Source organism: Anomaloglossus baeobatrachus, chromosome 6 (genome assembly GCF_048569485.1).
Source record: "Anomaloglossus baeobatrachus isolate aAnoBae1 chromosome 6, aAnoBae1.hap1, whole genome shotgun sequence".
Classification (NCBI taxonomy): Eukaryota; Metazoa; Chordata; class Amphibia; order Anura; family Aromobatidae; genus Anomaloglossus; species Anomaloglossus baeobatrachus.
In genome coordinates this window covers 502,839,921-502,864,324 of record NC_134358.1, presented here as the reverse complement: position 1 = coordinate 502,864,324, position 24,404 = coordinate 502,839,921, and the positions used below count along the sequence as shown (strand labels likewise).

General features: G+C 43.4%; 1 protein-coding gene across 2 annotated transcripts in view; it reads left to right on the top strand.

Annotated features, from left to right (window-relative positions):
* CNPY1 (canopy FGF signaling regulator 1) overlaps positions 1-24,404 on the top strand; it is a 234,012-nt gene that overhangs the window by 26,227 nt on the left and 183,381 nt on the right. The window lies entirely within an intron of this gene.

Below are 24,404 nucleotides of genomic sequence, written 5' to 3'. Positions count from 1 at the left end.
ATTTCCCTATTGGGCTACATTGGGGCAGGTAAGTAGATAGAGAGCACTTACCTGCCCTGCTGCCAGCCCCTCTCCCCCGGCTCAGAGTGGTCATGTGACCGCTCCTGCCGCGATTTTGCTGCTTCCGGTCATTTCATATCAACATGGGCAGGGCCATGTTGACATGCAAATGTGGAAACAGCATGTCGCCTCCCTGCTGGGCTGTACAGTGTGATGAGCCCCGCCCCCTTCCCTGCACCCTCCCACACATTCCCCTGCACCCCGTACTCTGCCCACAACCTCCCCCTGCACTGCTTTGGGACCCGTGACCTGGGAGAGGGGCCTGGCGGCAGCTGCAGCGTTGTCAGCGCCAGCACCGGGCCCCTGCTCAGGATCACACATTCAAATATACCGGCATCACAGATGCCGGTATATTTGAAAGCGCTGATGAGAAGGAGCGTTGCGCTGCTTCTCATCACTGCACGCTGTCTGTGCTCTCTTCAGCACAGCGGTGACGTCACTACTGTGCTGATATGTCCAGAGCACAGACAGCGCGCGAACGTGCAGGAGCGGCGGGGACCGAGGAAGGGTGAGTATGTACTCCCTATGGGGGGGGGGAGTCGGTGCACAGCCCGATGTGTGTGTGTATATGCGGTGCACAGCCCTATGTGTGTGTGTATGTATGTGGTGCACAGCCCGATGTGTGTGTGTGTGTGTGTGTGTGTGTGTGTGTGTATATGCGGTACACAGCCAAATGTGTGTGTATATGCGGTACACAGCCTGATGTGTATGTTGTACACAGCCCTGTGTGTGTGTGTGTATGCGATGCGGTACACAGCCCGATGTGTGTGTGTGTGTGTGTGTGTGTGTGCGCGGTACACAGCCTGATGTGTGTGTGTGTGTATGCGGTACACAGCCTGATGTGTGTGTGTGTATGCGGTACACAGCCTGATGTGTGTGTGTGTGTGTGTATGCGGTACACAGCCCGATGTGTGTGTGTGCGTGCGGTGCGGTGCACAGCCTGATGTGTGTGTGTGTGTGCGGTGCACAGCCTGATGTGTGTGTGTGTGTGTGTGCGTGCGTGCGGCGCACAGCCTGGTGTGTGTGTGTGTGTGTGTGTGTGTGTGTGTGTGTGCGTGCGGTGCACAGCCTGATGTGTGTGCGTGCGGTGCACAGCCTGATGTGTGTGTATGCGGTGCACAGCCTGATGTGGTGTGGGGTGCAGAGCCCGATGTGGGGCTGTTATTTGCAATGCTGTAGTGATAACAGGTCAGGTGCTGGGGCAGAATATACTGCCATGGAATGTGTGTGCAGGGGGTGTGCAGAGGGTGGGGCTGGACACTGGGGTGGGGTGGGCGGTGCCAGCTGTGACTGTGAGGTTTTGCACAGGAAGTGGTCAGTTTGCTGGAGCTGAATGTAAACAAGAAGCTGCAGAGAATAAAGGGTGAATTCAAGAGGAACAAAAGTTAGAAAACAAAAAATAACAATGTAGGGGTGTTTAATATGACAATACAGCACAGATTAGCTTAAACTCAAACATTTTTGTTATGTCGGACAACCCCTTTAAGGGGTTAAACCGTTATTACTATGTAGTGAGTGCTGACCTTTACAGCTTTCTCCTCCGCAATGACTGGAAACAAACGGCTGCAGGGAGAATCTAACTTCATTTTCTCCCTATAGCCGCATTTAAAGTAAAGGCTCAGTTCCACTTGGGTTTTGCACGGACGAGTGCAATCTGATAATGCATTGGAATGCTCTCACTCTAGTGCAAAACTATGGGGCATTGTCCATATTGGCATGAGAAATTAATCGCAGCATGCTGTGTTTGGCAATGATTCTCATTTCACATGCACCCATACAAGTCTATGGATAAGTGTGAAACATTGCACTGCACTCATCCGACTGTGCGATGTACGCAGAGACAGGCCGGGGAGGTGATAGAAAGTGCTCCCTCACTTTCCTCCACAGCTGTGACCCGATCGCAAGATCACATCACATTCGCATGACCCTCGGCTGACACTCGCAGCAGAGGGTCATTCGCATATCGCTTCTGATGCTCTCGCATCTGAAGCTCTTCGCATTTGGAACCGAGGCCTTAGATCACTGAACCAGTGTAAGACGCTATTTACCTCCAGATTACTACTATGGATGCAGGTTAATAAAGTTTTATTTAGCTGACAAGTTCCCTTTAAAGAGAACTTGTCAGGTGCAGTATGCACCCAGAACCACAGGCAGTTCTGGGGGCATATTAGTGATCCCTGCCTAACCGTCCCAGCCTATAGTAGCATAAATAAACAGATCTTTGGAAAAAGTATTTCTAAATATCATTTATTATATGCTAATGAGGCCAGGGACTAGTTGCAAAGGCGTGACTTACTTCCCTTGGCTAGCCAGCTCACATAGCATGTTAGCACGTCCCTGTGGGTGTACTTAAATGCTAATGAATGTGCAGCCTCGCCGTATATACCCCACTCTTCATGGCAGCCAGCAGAGGATAGATGCACCCTGCACATGATCCGGAGTCCCCTGGACTTCCGATTATGCACACTAAATTGATGCTGGGTGTAAGCTTCCTGACTTCAGTGAGGTATAGTGCACATTACCGTAAGTCCCGGGGGCAGTGCGCATCCATCTTCCGCCAGTCGCCATCAAGACTGAGGAATGTGCGACGAAGCTGCGCATTCATTAGCGTCTTAGTACGCCCACAGGGTGTGCTAACATGCTAAGGTGGCTGACTAGCCAAGGGAACTCATGCCCTTGCAACTAGTCACTGACCTCATTAGCATATCATAAAGGATCTTTAGAAATACTTTTTCTAATAATCTGTTTATCTATGCTGGTGTATACAGGGACAGTTAGGCAGGGATTAGCAATATACACCCAGAACTGCTCGTGGTTCCGGGTGTATATTGCACCTGACAGGTTCACTTTAAGCGTCACTAATATGTTATACGATTGAGTAAAAACTTTTATTTTCAGTCCTAAAAAACGTAATCAGCGTCAGAGCTAATCATTTTCCTGCCCATCATGAATATTGATGTAACGTTTGACGTTCATGCAGTGGCGTTATTCTTCTAAACTAGGTTTATTGATCCGCATCCAATATACAAAAGCCATAGCACATTGTTAAACACCATAGAGAAGTCCTCTGCAATCAATAATGACTATTATATGCCGGTAATGAGACACTTGACTGTTTCTGTTCGTGTCAATCTCCTTGACAGTTTCATATAAATAAAGCAACGCAGACAATCCGATTAGAAAAAGTGTCAATCTTCATCCCCTTCTTACTGTTTGGCAGCTGATAAAAACATAAAAGATGATTTTCTCAGGGAACGGTTGGGAAAGTATTAACGCAAGCAGCTACTTGTGATAGCCTAACCTTTGTAAAGGATTGTAAGAGCACATGCTTTAATCCCACCTGCCCCTCACCCCTATGCAGGCTTTATACTATCGCTACTCTCAAGATCAGAAGTATTCATTTATATCCCCAAGATTGTCTTCACCCCTAAATAAACTCCGTATGAGTTAGTGTCCTAAATACAGTGGAACCTTGGTTTACGAGCATAATCCGTTCTGGACTGTGCTTATTAACCAAGTTACTCATCTAGTAAAGCAAAATTTCCCATAGGAAATAATGCAAGCTCAGACAATTCGTTCCACAACTTGTTCAATGTCCCATTCTGGTCCCCTATTGTGCTATTTCACACATGCACAAACACACACACACACACACACATATTATGCTCACCTTACCTTCCGTTCCATCGCCGGCCTTCCGGTTCTTTTAGTTCGCCGGTACAGGATGCCGGTAACCATCGCAACGATGGAGGAACTTCTGCTGCCAGAGCGCTGACGACAAAGGCAGGAGTCTCTTGCCTCTGATTGGTCAGCGCGCTGCCTTTGAGTAGCGGCTGACAGCGGAAGTTCCTCCCTCGTCATGATGGTTACCCGATACACATCCTGTACTGGCGGACTACAAGAACCAGGAGGCCAGCGATGGAATAGAAGCTAAGGTGAGCATAAGTGAGCATAAGTGAGCATAAGTGAGCATAAGTGAGCATAGTGTGTGCGTGTGTGCGTGTGTGTGTGTGCGCGTGCGCATGCATTGCTTGTGTGTTTGTACGTGTTTGTGTGGACTGCAACAGCGGGTAAGAGCGCGGTTAAAGTACGGAACCGTAAGTGTGTGCGGTGAGTATTTTGCTCGTACAGCAAAGCTTGCTCGTAAACGGAGTTACAAATTGACAGCAAACATTGCTCGTATAGCGAAATACTCACACACCGAGTTACTCGTAAACCGAGGTTCCACTGTAGTTCATCCCCTCTAATGGATCTCTAGAGTATGCGGAGCATGCACACTGCCACTCTATTCAAAGTCCATGGGATTGACAGAAAGAGTCGAGTTTGTGGAAACATTTTTCTGTTATCTTTTTTTTGTGCTTCCAGATGTAGGAATAAATGAATATAAGTATGGTAATCAAACAGTCATGCTGAAACAGGAATACCATAAATGTTCTTCAACCGTTCACTTGTTAGTAAATATTTACTTTAAAGGGTTCTCTGCTCAAATGTTAAATCTACCGGTGGGCAACTATGGGGGTTAAATAGTACTAGACGCTATACTCCCTTCTGCCATCCACTGCCACGTCTATGGGATCAACCAGCTCACAATTACCACTGATTAGCTCCAGGGTCAGGCCTCTTTACACTGATTACAAAGAGTAATGTAAGGAGTTAAAGGGGTTCTCTGTTCAGTTGTTAAAGGAAACCTGTCATGTGAAAAATGTTTATTAACCTGCAGATATGGGGTTAATCTGCGCATTAATAACTTTCTGAAACTGCCTGGCGCCCGCACAGAGAGCCCTGTTGTTGGCAGGAAATGACCTTTAGGTTATGTTCACACACTGCGTTTTTTACCCGCGTTTTTGGTCCGTTTTTGCTGCAGAAATTTCTTGAGAAATTCTTTTAAGCTTTCTGCAGAAATTTCCCAGCAAAACCTATGGCAAACAAAAAAATTAGCTGTGCGCACACTGCGTTTTTTTCTTAAGAAAATTATTTCAGTAGATTTTCTTAAGAAAAAGAATGAGCATGTCACTTCTTTTCTGCAGCTAACTGCGTTATTTCACTCCATTGACTGTAATATAATCATGAAATAGCGCAGGAATAACGCAGGTAGCAAGTGATGTGCGTTATTGCTGTTATTCCTGCCTTATACCTGCATTATTCCCGTGTTATTTCGCGTTTTCGGGACATAGTGTACATCCCTGCCCTGCGTTTTGCAGGGAAGTGATGTCACTAGGACAGGAAGAGGAAGAAGAAGAGAAAAAATAAAAGCATGTGCTCCGCTGTATTTTTACCGTCCAGGGAGGGAAACACACAGCGCCAGCCCGGTATTCTCAGGCTGGGGAGGGCGAGGGCCAGAGTTAATGCCCCCCCTCCCGCAGCCCAGAATATCAGCCCGCAGCTGCCCCGGGACTGTCGCATCCATTATGCGGCAGTCCCGGCGTGTTACCAGCTCTTCCTGTTGCCGTGATGCGGTGGCAATCAGGGTAATATGGAGTTAACAACAACTAATATCTGCCGCTAAGTCCAAGATTAGTAATGGCAGTGTCTACGACACGCCGTCACTAATCTGTAAGTGAAAGTAAAGAAACACTAACAAACACCGAAAAATCCTTTATTTTGAATAAAAGACAAAAAGCCCCTCTTTCTCCAGTGTATTAAACCCCCCGAAACACACAGCTCCGATGTAATCCACAGCGATGTCCCGCGGCGCTTCAAGCTCTGCTCCAGTCACGTGTGACAGTTCTCCACGCAGCCTCGGTCGGAGCGATTGCTGAATGCGGCTCCTGAGCGAGGTGCAGAGGTGATTTCAGGACATTTCTCACTGCCGCTGATGTGAACACACTACCGGCCGCGAGGAGTGCAGTATGTGTGGGGGGAAACATCATAAATAAAGCTGGAATATCTATCCCTCTATTATCTATCTATCTATCCCTCTATTATCTATCTATTCCCCTAACTATCTATTATATATCTATCTCTATATCTATAACGCACCTGCGTTATTGGTGCGTTTTTTTAACGCAGGTGCGCTAATCCTTCACTCTCCAGAAATTTCTTAAGAAAAATCAGTTTTCTAGTGTGAACATAGCCTTATTCCTCCCGGCATTGTCCGGCTTTCATTCATGGGAGTGGCAGTGGCGCAGGTTCAGCTGCTCTGTTTTTAGTGAGTGGCGACTGTAATCGCTGCCCCGCCACTGACTGACAGCTGACTCGGCATTGCATCAGTACTGATCCAGCTGTCAGTCAAAGCCATGGATGTAAAACAATAAATGAAGCTCCACTGTAGCACTGCCGAATCTATAGATTCCACTGGACTGGAATCAATGATATCACCAAATACCAGTGATCTCACCGCTGTGGCCACGGATTTCTCAGCAGGGTCAGAAGAGCCCTTTAAAAAAACCATATTGCTTTTTGTGATCAAAATGAGGATTTTAACCACCAGTCACCGGACCGCTGTGGACAATGATTGGCTGCAGGATAAGGTCAGTGGTGGTTGTTGACGTCATCACTTCCGGTCCAGCGCAGCCCGTCAGTGCTGGAGTGGGGAGCGGACTACAGAAGTAAATATAGATTTGTTAATTTTTAATCCCTCTAGATCCCCATTGCAAGCGAAAAACTACTATATTACCTACATTACTTTTTGTGATCAAATGATTGTGAATATATTAAAAGGTTATATTTTAAATATCACATAGGCTAGATGGATAAAAATGAAGAAGTCCCATTATTTTGAGTCTATTGATAGGCACAGTCTCATGAAGTGAATGAGCGGGGCTATATTGAATTCTAGTTAACTAATTACCTTGGTGGGAGATTCAGTTCAGTAGAGAAAGACGTGCCGATCATGGACGCATGCTGACCTACATGAGGGAATGAATAGGAATAACGTTTGGAACACCATTCTAAGTCCGAACTGGGTGCAAAAAACATCACTATGGGGAGATAAGGTATGCACACCAGTGACTATGTAAGGGGAATATATGAAATAGCAGAAACTGCTGTGTGAATACTGACTTGAAAAATCCAATAGCTATATGCAAGAGTGAATATGTGAAAAATGGAATCTGCATTACTGCCATGAACATATGAATCAAGAGAAATTTAGCTACTGAATTGATCAATGCAATAGAGCCCCAACACTACGCCAAAGTATTTCTCTACGTTGGGGTCCCTAGCTTGTGTGTGTCCTCTCATGCAGTTAAAAAACCTACCGTGTATGGGAAGCTGAGACCCAGGCTATTTTATGCGTATGATATGGATTGGCAATAGGTGTGGTTGGGGAGGGTTCACAAACGAAAAACTACTAACAAATAGGAATAACGTTTGGAACACCATTCTATTTGTTAGTAGTTTTTTGTTTGTGAACCCTCCCCAACCACACCTATTGCCAATCCATATCATACGCATAAAATAGCCTGGGTCTCAGCTTCCCATACACGGTAGGTTTTTTAACTGCATGAGAGGACACACACTAGCTAGGGACCCCAATGTAGAGAAATACTTTGGCGTAGTGTTGGGGCTCTATTGCATTGATCAATTCAGTAGCTAAATTTCTCTTGATTCATATGTTCATGGCAGTAATGCAGATTCCATTTTTCACATATTCACTCTTGCATATAGCTATTGGATTTTTCAAGTCAGTATTCACACAGCAGTTTCTGCTATTCCATGTATTCCCCTTACATAGTCACTGGTGTGCATACCTTATCTCCCCATACATGAGGGAATAAACATCAGTACTTCTCACCTTCCAATGCAGAAGGGGGCTTTAAATAAGCCCATTTGATTCTAATCTTTTAAGTTAGGGGTGTCAAACTAATTTTCACCAAAGGCAACATCAGCATTATGGCTGCCTTCAAAGGGCCACTTAATTGTATGGGCTCATGCAGATCTCCATGCAACACGGTACCAGCATAGATTGCTATGCACAAATTAGCCAGGGGCTATAGAAGAGCTGTCCCTGGGTAGTAAGGCTATTCTACAGCTGTCCTCCAGTAGAAGGGCTGTACAAAACCTGTCCCTGTGTTGTAGCGCTGTACGAAAGCTGTACCTGGATAGTAGGGCTGAGTGCATTGTCCCTGGATAGTAGGGCTGAGTGCATTGTCCCTGGATAGTAGGGCTGAGTGGATTGTCCCTGGATAGTAGGGCTGAGTGCAATATATATATATATATATATATATATATATATATATATATATATATATATATATATATATATATATATATTATATATATTATATATATATATATATATATATTATATATATATATATATATATATATATATATATATATTATATATATATATATATATATATATATATATATATATATATATATATATATATATATATATATACAGTTAGGTCCAGAAATATTTGGACAGTGACACAAGTTTTGTTATTTTAGCTGTTTACAAAAACATGTTCAGAAATACAATTATATATATAATATGGGCTGAAAGTGCACACTCCCAGCTGCAATATGAGAGTTTTCACATCCAAATCGGAGAAAGGGTTTAGGAATCATAGCTCTGTAATGCATAGCCTCCTTTTTCAAGGGACCAAAAGTAATTGGACAAGGGACTCTAAGGGCTGCAATTAACTGTGAAAGCGTCTCCCTCGTTAACCTGTAATCAATGAAGTAGTTAAAAGGTCTGGGGTTGATTACAGGTGTGTGGTTTTGCATTTGGAAGCTGTTGCTGTGACCAGACAACATGCGGTCTAAGGAACTCTCAATTGAGGTGAAGCAGAACATCCTGAGGCTGAAAAAAAAGAAAAAATCCATCAGAGAGATAGCAGACATGCTTGGAGTAGCAAAATCAACAGTCGGGTACATTCTGAGAAAAAAGGAATTGACTGGTGAGCTTGGGAACTCAAAAAGGCCTGGGCGTCCACGGATGACAACAGTGGTGGATGATCGCCGCATACTATCTTTGGTGAAGAAGAACCCGTTCACAACATCAACTGAAGTCCAGAACACTCTCAGTGAAGTAGGTGTATCTGTCTCTAAGTCAACAGTAAAGAGAAGACTCCATGAAAGTAAATACAAAGGGTTCACATCTAGATGCAAACCATTCATCAATTCCAAAAATAGACAGGCCAGAGTTAAATTTGCTGAAAAACACCTCATGAAGCCAGCTCAGTTCTGGAAAAGTATTCTATGGACAGATGAGACAAAGATCAACTTGTACCAGAATGATGGGAAGAAAAAAGTTTGGAAAAGAAAGGGAACGGCACATGATCCAAGGCCCACCACATCCTCTGTAAAACATGGTGGAGGCAACGTGATGGCATGGGCATGCATGGCTTTCAATGGCACTGGGTCACTTGTGTTTATTGATGACATAACAGCAGACAAGAGTAGCCGGATGAATTCTGAAGTGTACCGGGATATACTTTCAGCCCAGATTCAGCCAAATGCCGCAAAGTTGATCGGACGGCGCTTCATAGTACAGATGGACAATGACCCCAAGCATACAGCCAAAGCTACCCAGGAGTTCATGAGTGCAAAAAAGTGGAACATTCTGCAATGGCCAAGTCAATCACCAGATCTTAACCCAATTGAGCATGCATTTCACTTGCTCAAATCCAGACTTAAGACGGAAAGACCCACAAACAAGCAAGACCTGAAGGCTGCGGCTGTAAAGGCCTGGCAAAGCATTAAGAAGGAGGAAACCCAGCGTTTGGTGATGTCCATGGGTTCCAGACTTAAGGCAGTGATTGCCTCCAAAGGATTCGCAACAAAATATTGAAAATAAAAATATTTTGTTTGGGTTTGGTTTATTTGTCCAATTACTTTTGACCTCCTAAAATGTGGAGTGTTTGTAAAGAAATGTGTACAATTCCTACAATTTCTATCAGATATTTTTGTTCAAACCTTCAAATTAAACGTTACAATCTGCACTTGAATTCTGTTGTAGAGATTTCATTTCAAATCCAATGTGGTGGCATGCAGAGCCCAACTCGCGAAAATTGTGTCACTGTCCAAATATTTCTGGACCTAACTGTATATATATATATATATATATATATATATATATATATCTCCCCCATCCTAGGCCTCATCCTGGTATATATGGAGCCCATCCTGGTATATATGTCTTCCATCCTGGTATATATGTCCCCATCTTGCTACATATTTCCCCATCTTGGTACAGTGCCTTGGGAAACTATTCGGCCCCCTTGAATTTTTCAACCTTTTCCCACATTTCAGGATTCAAACATAAAGATACGAAAATGTATGTTATGGTGAATAATCAACAACAAGTGAGACACAATTGTGAAGTTGAACGAAATTTATTGCTTATTTTAAACTTTTGTAAAAAAGAATAAACTGATAAGTGGAGCGTGCAATAATATTCATCCCCTTTACTTTCAGTGCAGCAAACTCACTCCAGAAGTTCATTGAGGATCTCTGCATGATCCAATGTCGTCCTAAATGACTGATGATAAATATAAGCCACCTGTGTGTAATCAAGTCTCCGTATAAATGCACCTGCTCTGTGATAGTGTCAGTGTTTTGTTTAAAGCAGAAAGATCATCATGAAGACCAAGGAACACAACAGGCAGGTCCGGGATACTATTGTGGAGACTGATTTGGTTACAAAAAGATTTCCACAACCTTAAACATCCCAAAAAGCACTGTGCAAGCAATCATATTGAAATTGGAAGGAGTATCATACCACTGCAAATCTACCAAGACCCGGCCATCCCTCAAAAATTTCATCTCAAACAAGGAGAAGACTGATCAGAGATGAATCCAAGAGGCCCATGATCACTCTGGATGAACTGCAGAGATCTTGTAACGTCTGCCTGGATCAACAGACTCAGATGGGATGTAATGGACAGGCTAGAAAGAAGCCACTCACCAAGCAGGACCCCCAGAACCCTGAAACCCTTTAACCCCTATACAGGGATTTGGAATTACACAGGGACCTAGAGATCATTACCTGTGGAAGGCTGCAGTCTGATGAGAGTAGTAGTCAGGCAGGGTCAAACCAGGAATAGCAGAACAGGGACAGAATCGGCAGGCAAGGACGTAATCAGAAAACGTAGCAGAGGTCAAATCCGGATCAGGCAGCGAGGTACAAAAACAGCAGGCAGAAGGGTAGTCAGAAAACACGCAGAAGTCAGCACACAGGAATCACAAAACAGAATAGGGCAGATCAGGAGCCAGGAAGTCAGAACTATCTCTGGCAGAGGTCAGCAGACAGGAGGGGAACTAAGAAGGGTGTGGTGTCTTCCCATTGGCTGTAGCTGAACGCTGGCAACTTCAGCTGGAAGACACACGCCACCCACAGTCAGCCAGTGGTACTGCAGATCCCAAGATAACCCAGCCCAGTGGATGATCGTAGCCTGAGCCCACCGGTGCCGCTGGCATCGACTCCTCTCCCACCACCAGCACCATCCATGGCAGGAACACGGCGTCACCTGGCGATCGGAGCAGAAGTCTCTGGAGCGGACTCCAGAGGTGACGTAACAGATCTACAGCTGAGGTGGTAGAGTCTGTCCATAGGACAACAATCAGTCGTTCACTGCACAAATCTGGTCTTTAAGGAAGAGTAGCAAGAAAAAAGCCATTTCTCAAAGATATCCATAAAAGTGTTGCTTAAAGTTTCCCACAAGCCAGATGAAGCCAAAATCTAACTTTTTGGGCACAATGCCAAACGATATGTTTGGTGTAAAAGCAACACAGCTTATCACCTTGAACACACCATCCCCACTGTCAAACATGGTGGTGGCAGCATCATGGTTTGGGCCTGCTTTTCTTCAGTAGGGACAGGCAAGATGGTTAAAATTGATGGGAAGATGGATGGAGCCAAGTACAAGACCATTCTTGAAGAAAACCTGTTGGAGTCTGCAAAAGACCTAAGACTGGGACGGAGATTTGTCTTCCAACAAGACAATGATCCCAAACATAAAGCAAAATCTACAATGGAATGGTTCACAATTAAATGTATCCAGGTGTTAGAATGGCCAAGTCACAGTCCAGACCTGAATCCAATCGAGAATCTGTGGCAAGAGCTAAAAACTGCTGTTCACAAACGCTCTCCATCCAACCTCACTCAGCTCCAGCTGTTTACAAAGGAAGAATGGACAAGAATTTCAGTCTCTCGATGTGCAAAACTGATAGACACATACCCCAAGCGACTTGCAGCTGTAATCACAGCAAAAGGTGGCGCCACAAAGTATTAACTTAAAGGGGCCGAATAATATTGCACGCCCCAATTTTCAGTTATTTATGTTTTATAAAAAATTTAAAATAAGCAATAAATTTCATTCAACTTCACAATTGTGTCCCATTTGTTGTTGATTCTTCACCATAACATTACAATTTTAACTTTATGTTTGAAGCCTGAAATGTGGGAAAAGGTTGAAACATTCATTGGGGCCAAATACTTTCGCAAGGCAGTGTATATATGAACCCCATCTTAGGCCCCTTCCTGGTATGTATGTCTCAGTCCTGGTATATTTGTCCCCTTCCTGGTATATATGTCTCCCATCCAGGACCCATCCTGGTATATATGCCCCCCACCCTGTTATATATGTCTCCCATCCTAGTATATATGTCCCCTTCCAGCTATATATTTCCCTGTCTTGGTATATATGAGCCCCATCCTAGGTCCCTTCCTGGTATATATGTCTATATGTCCTCCATCCTAGGCCCCATACTGATATATGTGCATAAAAAACATTCTACTCACCTTCCCCGGCTCCCTTGTCGCGCGGTCTCCTCCTCTGTATTCGGTGCAGTGCCTGGTAGCTAACATCGACGTGCCTGCTATGGCACAGCATGATGGCACTGTCATGTGTCTCTAGTCACAGAAACAGTGACGTCACCTGATGGCCACTGTTTGGCGAGTAGCGTGTATTGCAGGGCAGGGACCCTGGGTCTCTGTGCAGCAATACTTTTCAACTGGATACAGTGTCTACAAGTAGTATTCAACCCCCTGCAGATTTAGCAGGTTTGATAAGATGCAAATAAGTTAGAGCCTGCAAACTTCAAACAAGAGCAGGATTTATTAACAGATGCATAAATCTTACAAACCAACAAGTTATGTTGCTCAGTTAAATTTTAATAAATTTTCAACATAAAAGTGTGGGTCAATTATTATTCAACCCCTAGGTTTAATATTTTGTGGAATAACCCTTGTTTGCAATTACAGCTAATAATCGTCTTTTATAAGACCTGATCAGGCCGGCACAGGTCTCTGGAGTTATCTTGGCCCACTCCTCCATGCAGATCTTCTCCAAGTTATCTAGGTTCTTTGGGTGTCTCATGTGGACTTTAATCTTGAGCTCCTTCCACAAGTTTTCAATTGGGTTAAGGTCAGGAGACTGACTAGGCCACTGCAACACCTTGATTTTTTCCCTCTTGAACCAGGCCTTGGTTTTCTTGGCTGTGTGCTTTGGGTCGTTGTCTTGTTGGAAGATGAAATGACGACCCATCTTAAGATCCTTGATGGAGGAGCGGAGGTTCTTGGCCAAAATCTCCAGGTAGGCCGTGCTATCCATCTTCACATGGATGCGGACCAGATGGCCAGGCCCCTTGGCTGAGAAACAGCCCCACAGCATGATGCTGCCACCACCATGCTTGACTGTAGGGATGGTATTCTTGGGGTCGTATGCAGTGCCATCCAGTCTCCAAACGTCACGTGTGGTTGGCACCAAAGATCTCGATCTTGGTCTCATCAGACCAGAGAACCTTGAACCAGTCTGTCTCAGAGTCCTCCAAGTGATCATGATCAAACTGTAGACGAGCCTTGACATGACGCTTTGAAAGTAAAGGTACCTTACGGGCTCGTCTGGAACGGAGACCATTGCGGTGGAGTACGTTACTTATGGTATTGACTGAAACCAATGTCCCCACTGCCATGACATCTTCCCGGAGCTCCTTCCTTGTTGTCCTTGGGTTAGCCTTGACTCTTCGGACAAGCCTGGCCTCGGCACGGGTGGAAACTTTCAAAGGCTGTCCAGGCCGTGGAAGGCTAACAGTAGTTCCATAAGCCTTCCACTTCCGGATGATGCTCCCAACAGTGGAGACAGGTAGGCCCAACTCCTTGGAAAGGGTTTTGTACCCCTTGCCAGCCTTGTGACCCTCCACGATCTTGTCTCTGATGGCCTTGGAATGCTCCTTTGTCTTTCCCATGTTGACCAAGTATGAGTGCTGTTCACAAGTTTGGGGAGGGTCTTAATTAGTCAGAAAAGGCTGGAAAAAGAGATAATTAATCCAAACATGTGAAGCTCATTGTTCTTTGTGCCTGAAATACTTCTTAATACTTTAGGGGAACCAAACAGAATTCTGGTGGTTTGAGGGGTTGAATAATAAATGACCCTCTGAATAAACTTTTCACAATTTAAAAAAAAAAATAAAAAAAGAAATAACATTCTTTTTTGCTGCAGTGCATTTCACACTTCCAGGCTGATCTACAGTCCAAATGTCACAATGCCAAGTTAATTCCGAATGTGTAAACCTGCTAAATCTGCAGGGGGTTGAATACTACTTGTAGGCACTGTATGTGTCCTAAAATACACATCTAGCTGAGCCCCCTCCACTCCTGGGTCACATAAAATTATGTGGTTGGAAGGGTTGGATTTTTTCTGTATATTCGATGGGTCCCATGACAGATCTTCCCACTGCTGTTGAACTCATCGGTGATGAGATTTAATCTGTTGAAGAACCTGGTAGAAAGTGTTTGATTGTCCTGCACTGCAACAGAAGTAAAGCATTACACAGGTACTATGGAAATGAATGTGTTGTCCATGAAATGAATGGAGAGGCCACAACCTTCTAAGCTCTTCATACCCTTAATCAGAGAAAGAATGGTTTTGTTCACACATTAAGGCCTCTTTCACACGTACATGCCTCTGGTACGTGTTTGGCAGTTTTATCACGTATCGGAGACATGTACACACGTAGACCCATGGATTCCTATGGTTTTGAACACACGTAAGTATTTTCGCACGGAAAATGTGCCCGCTCCGTACTTACGTGTGTCCGTGTGTTTCTCACGGCAACATGTCCATTTTCTTTCCGGCATCACGGGTGTCACACGGAACGCAAACGTGTCACACGTAATGCAAACGGATCACACGAATGTGTTCCATGTGACACGCACCGGAGAAAAGACGTGTCTGTGAGGAAAAAAAAACTTTACTCGCCCTCTCTAGCCCTCCTGTCTCTGCCACTGCTGTCACTTGCTGCCGACCGCCGCTCATTATGCTCATTGAATATTCACTTCACTGCGGCCGGAAGCTGCAGCAGCGGGGAGTCGACAGGACCGGAGACCGAGGTTCAGCACCACGGACAGCGACGCCAGGGACAGGTGAGTAGAAAGTTTCCGTTCTCCGTGTGTTATCATGGATAACACACGGAGAACACACGTAGCCCATAAACACGACTCACGGAGGGCAATACGCACCTCTGACACGTCCGTGAAAAACGTGCGTTGTTTTTCACGAACGTGTGAAAGAGGCCTAAAGGGAATCTGTCAGCAGGTTTGCTATGTAATCTGCCAGCACCATGAGATCTGTACAGAGAACCTGATTCCAGTGATGAATAACTTAGTATTCTGGGTGCAGCAGTTATTATAGGCACAGTTTTCTCTGCTGCAGATCTAGCAGAGCTCAGCTGTTGATCTGTGTATAACCAGCCCACACCACAGCTTTTTGTCTCCATTTTTATAGTGCTAATCAGAGATGGGAGCCTAGTTGGACTAGGATACTTGATGCCAGTTGTCCTGTAGTGATAATCTCCTGCTGATAAAACACTGATTGTATTGAAACTGAAAAACCCAGCCCAGAAAGTGACATTGCTGTAATTAGGGACTATGCTCCTACATTTTGGTGCTCTCAGATTCCAAAGCAAAAGCATAAAATGACCACATCGACATGTGAATGATTTGTCCTTACAGTGACTCGGACAGTCCTATATGTAACTTTCTACTTGGACATATAAAATCCCTGCTTGTCCCAAATGTAAGGAAATCTAAGTTTGTTTCCAAACACCTCTTCTGTTTTTACAATGATAAATGTGTTAATTTTAAGTTTTTCCTCTTCCAGTAGTTTCAGATTTGTGGGCACATATGTGGCCTTTAAGTGATGCCAAGTACATCCTTCTGACAGTCCTCTCTGTCAGCAAGTTCGTTTGCCAAGCGCAGCTCCTGTGCAGGCAGCGCGAACCATGGCTATGATCCCTGCATGTGATCAGACTTTTCAAGTTCTCTGCGCAGTGCCTGGAAGGAGCCTGCATGAAAGCTGGAAGAATAAAGGTGATTGGACCTCATAGGGAGAACACAACAGAGGTCAAAGGAGTCTAAAGAAAGCGTTAGGTGAAGTTTTATTTCAGCGATGTGTATGCAGACAAGAACTTTTTCATTCTGCACAAAGCTCTGTAGCTTCAATTATGAAAGAAGTGAAATTTAGTCGAGTATTTTATTTTAATGTAAAGACAAAGTAATACAGTAATATAGAAGTACATCTCTTTATTGCCTGCCGCCCATTTTGGTGCTCATTTATTGGCTAATCTAGGTTTATTTCTAACTGCAGGCTTCAGCCTATAAACAAGATCTGAAACTGTGTGGGTCCAGGACCATCATTAAAGGGTTTGTCCGGGCTTGGGGCTTAATTCTGCAGTCACTCAATGTGACTGCAGACTTATGACTCTTCATATTAGGCACAGCACAGTGCGCACTATTAGGATGCGCCTGGAGCGGGCGGTCATGTGACCACAAGTATGTGATTTGCATACTTCCAGTCCATTCCGACTAGACTTGTCCAGTTTCACTCTATTCACTTCTGGTCATGTCTAGTTGGCACATGACTGCATGTATGTAAATTGCATACTTAAGCGGGCTTTACACGCTACGATATCGCTAGCAATTGCTAGCGATATTGAGCGCGAAAGCACCCACCCCCGTCGTGCATGCGATTGTTTGTGATCGCTGCCGTAGCAAACATTATCGCTACGGCAGCGTCACACGCACTTACCTGGTCGGCGGCGTCGCTGTGACTGCCGAACAATCCCTCCCTCAAGGGGGAGGGACGTTCGGCGTCACTAAGCGACCGGCCAATCAAAGCGGAGGGTCGGAGATGAGCGGGACGTAACATCCCGCCCACCTCCTTCCGCATTGCCGGTGGAGGCGGGTAAGGAGACGGTCCTCGCTCCGGCGGTGTCACAAATAGCGATGTGTGCTGCTGGAGGAGCAACGAACCACATCGTTAATCGACTAGTAACGATTTTTGGTTTTAGGACGACCTCTCCATGGTGAACGATTTTCACCACATGAGAGGTTGCTTAAGGTCACACATACCTGTTACACGCTACGACATCGTTAAAGACGCCGGATGTGCGTCACAAACAACGTGACCCCGACGATAATACTTTAACGATATCGTAGCGTGTAAAGCCCCCTTTAGAGTCGTATGCCCGCCTGCTTTTATTGTAGAGCAGTGCCACATTTTTTAAAAGAGGGTCCTGCTCTCCTAAGAAACTTGTTTTTAATAAATAATCAACAACTTGTCCAAAATAATATAACAGGACTTCAGTACAATATTTCAACCAACATTGAACATGTTTGCACGCTCAATAAAGAAGTGACAACGTTTCTTGAGAAAGCAACCGAGCGAAACACGTGTCGGAGTGAGGGGCCACGGACAGTCTTTTCTACCACCTTAAATACTGGTAAATGTACTAATTAATAATTACATGTTTTGACCTTTGCCTCTCATGTATATGTACCACCGTATCTTGTGCTGATTCGCCTACCTGAGCTGTATTTAGTGAATATTTATTTGGATATTTGATAAATTATTTATTATTTTTTTTAATATTTAATCTATTAATAATTATGGTCTATTTATACATATTTGAACGCCCATGGATTTTTTAGTAATTTAGACGAACCAGCACCATAATTACAGAAAGTATTTTGTGAGGCTTTTTTTGTTACATATACAATATATACGGTACATGTGGGTGGTAATAATTTAAGTTCCCACAAAAAATTGACATATGTGGGACTATGTCAAATATTTTTTCTGCCCGTGACCCTTAATGCTATACCTATCACTTAGCACTTTTTCTTGCTGTTTAATGATATATATTAAAATTCATAAATAAATAGAGTTGTTTTTTAATCTTCTAACGTTGTCACTTCTTTATTGAGCGTGCAAACATGTTCATTGTTGATTTGTTTTAATAAATGCTTGCATTTTTCATAAAAAAAAAAACAAAAACAATTCTTGAGAATCTTTTATATATTATACTGTTTCCTTGTTATTCCTCCTAGAAACTGACAAATGGGTGTTACCAGTAAGAGGTGTGCAGCTCTGCACATATATATTGATTTAGGTCCCAGTAAAGGGGTAGGCAATTAAAAAGGACCCTCCGCAGCAGGATTTTGCTATCTGAGGTAAAGGCAATGCCATATAGGCACTAAGATACCAAATCCAGGCATAGCTGTTGTAAAAAGATCCGATGCTTTGTTGATTAAATATTTTTAGTCAAAGTTGCAGAAAAGCACTGCACTTTGTTGTGTGCAACATTGGCGGGTCTTTGTGGGTCGGGTCCTTGCGTTTATTCCTCCTCCTCTGGCATCCTCCTTGCTTGCCCCCTTTTCTTTATTTGAATATCACGCAACACAGCCATTGCTGCTGTTGGCAGCGCATGCACATTGCCACAGTACTCAGGTCTTCATTAAAATGGCACTGGCGTCTGAGCCTGTGCGTGCCGCGATCTCCGGCGCCATTTTATTGAACACACTGTGGTGAAGACCATGACCAGCATTAGCACTCTTGTGGAAACCCCTTTCCTGGGAGAGCTAATTTAGGCCCCATTCACGCATCAGTTTTTTGGCATCAGTCACAATCCTTTGAATTTTGAAAAAAAATTGATCCAGTGACTGATGCCTCTGGATACAATTTTTTCTCATTGACTTGTACTAGCAACGGATGGCCTCATGTTTTATCCGTCGTTCGATGGATCCATCACAAAATGTTTGTCAGTCGGATAGAGACGACATCCACAGTAACGTTTTTTGTGTACGTAGAAAAAACGGACAGCGATGGATCCGTCGCGTCCGTGATTTGATGGAATGGAAGCCTATGGGCGCAGGATCAGTTGTCATCCGTCAAATGACGGAATCCGGCGTCGGATTCCGGTTTTTTTTTAACTGAGCATGCTTCAAGTATTATTTAGCCCCCAGCTAAAAACTGATCCATCGCATCAGTTTCCCCACAATCTGCGACCAATCCGTCGAGAAAACGGATTGTGACTAATGGCAAAAAAACACATTCGGATGCCTGCCTGCAGAAAACATATATGCACGAAAATGGTACAAAACAGAGCACACACTAACGTAGTCTGCTCCATTACAGTCAATGGCCCTGTCGGTGCATGTGTCCGAAACACATTTTGCAGGGTGGGGGAGGGGCGGTTCGGACAGATGCCCCGACGGGACCACTAAACGTAAGGCAAAAAGGCAGTGGGAAAGGGGCCTTAGAGATGTGGTGAGCACTTTGAATTCACAGGTGCATTTTAGAATTTTATAACGTTGAACCATGAAAATGGAAAAATACAATTTTACCACAAAAATGTTGCTTTAGCCCCAATTTTTCATTTAGACAAGGGTAACCGGAGAAAATTGACTATTCAATATGTTGTGCAATTTCTCCTGAGTACACAGATACCTCAAATGTTGTGGATAACTACTGTTTGGGGTACACAGTAGGTCTTGGAAGGGAAGGGGCACGATTTGACTTCTGTAGAGCAAAATTGGCTGGAATAGGTAGTGGACGCCATGTTGCATTTGCAGAACCACTGATGTGCCAAAACAGTGGATACCCCCATAAGTGACCCCATTTTAGAAACTGTACCCATTCAGGAATTTATCTAGCGGTGTGATTAGTATCTTAAACCCACAGGTGTTTCACAGAATTTTCAAACATTGGACCGCGAAAATGAAAAATTATATTTTTTCCCCAAACTGTTTTTTTAGCCACAAATTTTTAATTTTCATTTCCATCTACAAAATACATGATTCAGGTGAAACCCCCCAATGGACACATTCACTAATAAGGCAGCAAAGATACTGTGGACTCTGTGTGGATTTTGTTTGCCAGTGTCCGTTTTTTAAGATTTGTTCAAAAGATGTGGTTGACTTCAGCTTTCTGCCCACCTAAAAATATGGGCATGGCCAGATCAAAAGCTATATAGAGTCCAAAGTGTCTCAATCTGCCTCATTATAGGGAATCTTCCATCGGGGGCTCTGTCTAAATCCTGTATTTCAGACATTTACATGGAAACGTCAATATAAGTGCTCAGCAAAAAGAGCAGGATAAATGTGAGTTGTGGTCTTTGGAAGGCAGAATGACATATGCAAGTCAAGAATGTATTGTAGTTATTTAGTATGCCCTTTTACCATGCAGCATAAATGATTAGATGGCTTTATTATTCTGGCCAAAGCAATTGCAGTGATACCAGATTTTATATTGGGGTTTTAGATGTCTGACAATTATCACACGCTAAAAAATGGGGTTTTTGTTTTGTTTTTATTTTTGTTTTGTCTTGAGTTTTTTTTAACAGTTGCATCACCTTATTGTGAGAGCTCTAATTTTTCTATATATCTTCTGACATAGTCATGTGAGGGCTTGTTTTTTTGCGGGATGAGTTGACGTTTTTATCGGTACCATATTCGGACACACAATATCTTTTTAATCTTTTCTACTGATTTTTGGGAGGAAAATCAACAAAAAACAGCAATTCAGAAATTGTTGGTTTTTTTTTTTTTTTTTTTTTTTTTTTGTTCTATGCCGTTCACCTTGTGTTAAAAGGGACGTTTGCTTTATTCTTCAGGTTAGTATGATTACAGCAATAGCATATATATATATATATATATATATATATATATATATATATATATATATATATATATATATATATATATATATATACACCACTTTTACACATTAAAAACAATTTTAATTTTATATTTACATTACGGAAAACTATAGCTTTTTAATTTTTTTGTTGACGGAGCTGTTTGGTGACGTGTTTTTTTGCACGAAAAGATGTTTCCAGTGACACCATTTTTATTTCAATTTGTGTTTTTGATCACGTTTTATTCCACTTTTGTTTTAGAGGTATGATGGAAAAGCATAGTTTTTTTTTTCCATGTTTTTTATTTTTTTTTTTATGTTCACTGTAGGAGTTAAATGGTGTGACAGTTTTTATATATTGTGACGCGGTGATACCAAATATGTGTACTTTATTTGTATTTATTGGTGTAATATTTTTTGTTCTTTATTTTGTAGGATTTTTAAGAATTTTTGCAATTTTTTTTTACATATTTTACTTTTTACTTAGTTTCTCTGTGAGACTTTATCTTTTATTATTCGAATCACTGGTCTTATGCATTGCAATAGACATATATTGCAATACATGAGACCTGTCGGATTGCACTGACAGATTGCCTGTTAGAGCCTGCTTTTGGCTAAAGCGGACTTTACACACAGCGACATCGCTAGCGATGTCGCTGGTGAAAGCACACGCCCCCGTCGGTTGTGCGTCGCGGGCAAATTGCTGCCCGTGGCGCACAACATCGCTAGGAACAGCCATACATATTTACCTGCCTCGCGACGTCGCTGTGGCCGGCCAATCGCCTCCTTTCTAAGGGGGCGGTTCATTCGACGTCACTGAGCGACCGCCCAATAGAAGCGGAGGGGCGGAGATGAGCGGGCCGAACATCCCGCCCACCTCATTGTGGGCGGCCGCAGGTACGGTGATGTTCCTCATTCCTGCGGTGTCACACATAGCGATGTGTGCTGCCGCAGGAACGATGAACAACCTGCGTCTTGCAACAGCAACGATAATCGGGAAAGGAACAACTGGACAACGATTAGGTGAGTAATTTTGATCGTTAACAGGTCGTTCCTGCATTTCACACGCATCAACGTCGCTAACTAGGTCGGATGTGCGTCACGAATTCCGTGACTCCAACGACATCTCGTTAGCGATGTCGTTGCGTGTAAAGCCCGCTTAACAGGCCACCATAGCTGGAACATTCTGTGGTCATTGTTTGACCTCAACGTCACATGGGTGCTGATGGAGGTCAGAAATCGAAACCCTCTCCCTCCATCAACCTTCTAAGTGTCACTATTAATCGTTCCACCTAGGGGATTAATCAGCCAGGGATGGTGCTGTCACTGTCCCTGGATATTACTACAGGAGCTCAGCAAAGTGAATGAGAATTCTGAAGTTTCCTGCACATATTGCTTATTTTCTCCTTGCAGATTTAAATCTGAAGCATGGTAATTCTTTCAGCGTTTCGGCTGGCGATATCACTCATACTAATAAATGGGGAAAAATCTACACCAAAAATGCATGTAAAAACACGTCAAAAATGCCCAGAGTTTTTTCCTGGCAACAGATGCAGAAATGTCTGCACCAAATACCCTTAGCCAAGAAAACATCTTCAAACATGTTTCAAATGTTTCTCCTCTCTACATATCTTTTTTTTCTACTTTAAAAGTTTTTTTTTATTATTATAATTTTTCAGTAAGACCATATTCGCACTTCCATAAAAAGTAATTCCCCATTACTCCTGTGCTGCTGTTAGTGCCGTTTCACACATCCGGCATTTTGCTGGATTGCTGGATCCATCATACTCCAGTACAGTGTAATACAGTACAATAGCATCGCGTCAACCTCCGGTCACATGCCGTCATGTGACCGGAGGTTGCCGCGATGCCATTGTACAGTATTAACACTGTACTGGAGTGTGACGGATCTGGCAAAATGCCGGATGTGTGAAACTGCCCTTATGCGATCTTTTCACTACTCCATTGACTGATGCCTCCAAGATTTTGTGCCACAGACTCCAGTGATTGACTGAAATGGTCAGGGAGATGATAGACTGGACGGCATCACTAAAGTAGAAAATAGAACAAATACTTATCAGCCCATCCACTTGTAGTCTCTGAATTCCAGGCCCCAAGGCTGGAGGATTGCACGAAAACAAGCTTCATCTGGCCACCAGGGAAGTACAACGGAAAAGGAGGTAATACAGCAATCCAGTGTAAAAATCCAAATGTATTTAATTAATATTAAAGAGGTTGTCCACAACTTTTACATTGATGGTCTGTCCTTAGGATAGGTCATCAATGTTTGATCTATAAATATCAAAAAGACTGACCCGCAAATCCAACAGATGTGAACAGGTGCTAGCTGAAATCACCTTATAACTAAACAAAACACATACAGCTGCACTCTAAAATACTAACAATGAATAAGGGAACTCTGGTATTGCATTACTGCTATAGGAATATTTAAAAAAAAAAAAAAGACATATTTAGCTTATGTATTGGTCAATACATGTGAGCCCGGTCATCACGGCAAGGTATATCTCTGTGTACCAGGAACCTAACTTGAAACGCCCCTATCTGGGTTAAAAACCTCCATGTCTGTGCAGCTAGACACCTGCTATAAAGGGGAATGAACACAGCCTGGTTACAGGGCGGAGTGCTCAATCAGTAAGAGATGCACTACAAATATATCAAAAAGACTGACCCGCGCATCCAACCATGTCTGATTGACCGGTGTGACACCTGGCACCCCCGACTGATCAGTTGTTCTTGGTCCTGGCAGGTGGATGTGCAGTAGTGGGTCACAACCACTATCAGAGGATGTAGCAGTTCTGGACCTGAGCCTTTTCAGCTGCCTGCTGCTGCCGCGGGACCGAGAATAGCTGATCGGTGGGGTTGCGAGGTGTCTGACCCTGGCCAATCAGACATTCATGACTTATTCTCAGGATAGGCCATCAATGTAAACGTAGTGGTCAACCCCTTTAAAATCCATGATAAACAAAGAAAAAAAAAAAATGTCAGATCATGTATTAGATGACGCAATTCGGATTAAAAAGATCCTTACTCATATCTTACCCATAAGAAGGGTTTTAATAATAATTAAATACATTTGTATTTTTACACTGGAGTATTGGACACCATCACCATCAGAACTGGCAGGGGCCACCAGAGCTGGTGGGGATTCAAGGTGTAAGTAATGATTATTTATGTTATTTCTTTTCTTTTGTGTTTATTTGCTTGGAAACTTTACTACTATAGGATTGAATTTTGAAAATTCCCAGAAAAGCCTATTGAACAGACATGTCTTATACAATATATTGTATTTTCTGCCTCTCAGCTAAGCTGCCAAGGCTACAGTGACCACAGTCCGTCCATGGAAAGCCGGGGCACGTGTTTGTTGTTCTCTGAGCGATTGAATTTCAAGGTTTCTCTCTGGAATTCCAGATGGGTCGGTCACACGGGAGAGATGGTAAATGATTTGCTCTCAGATTA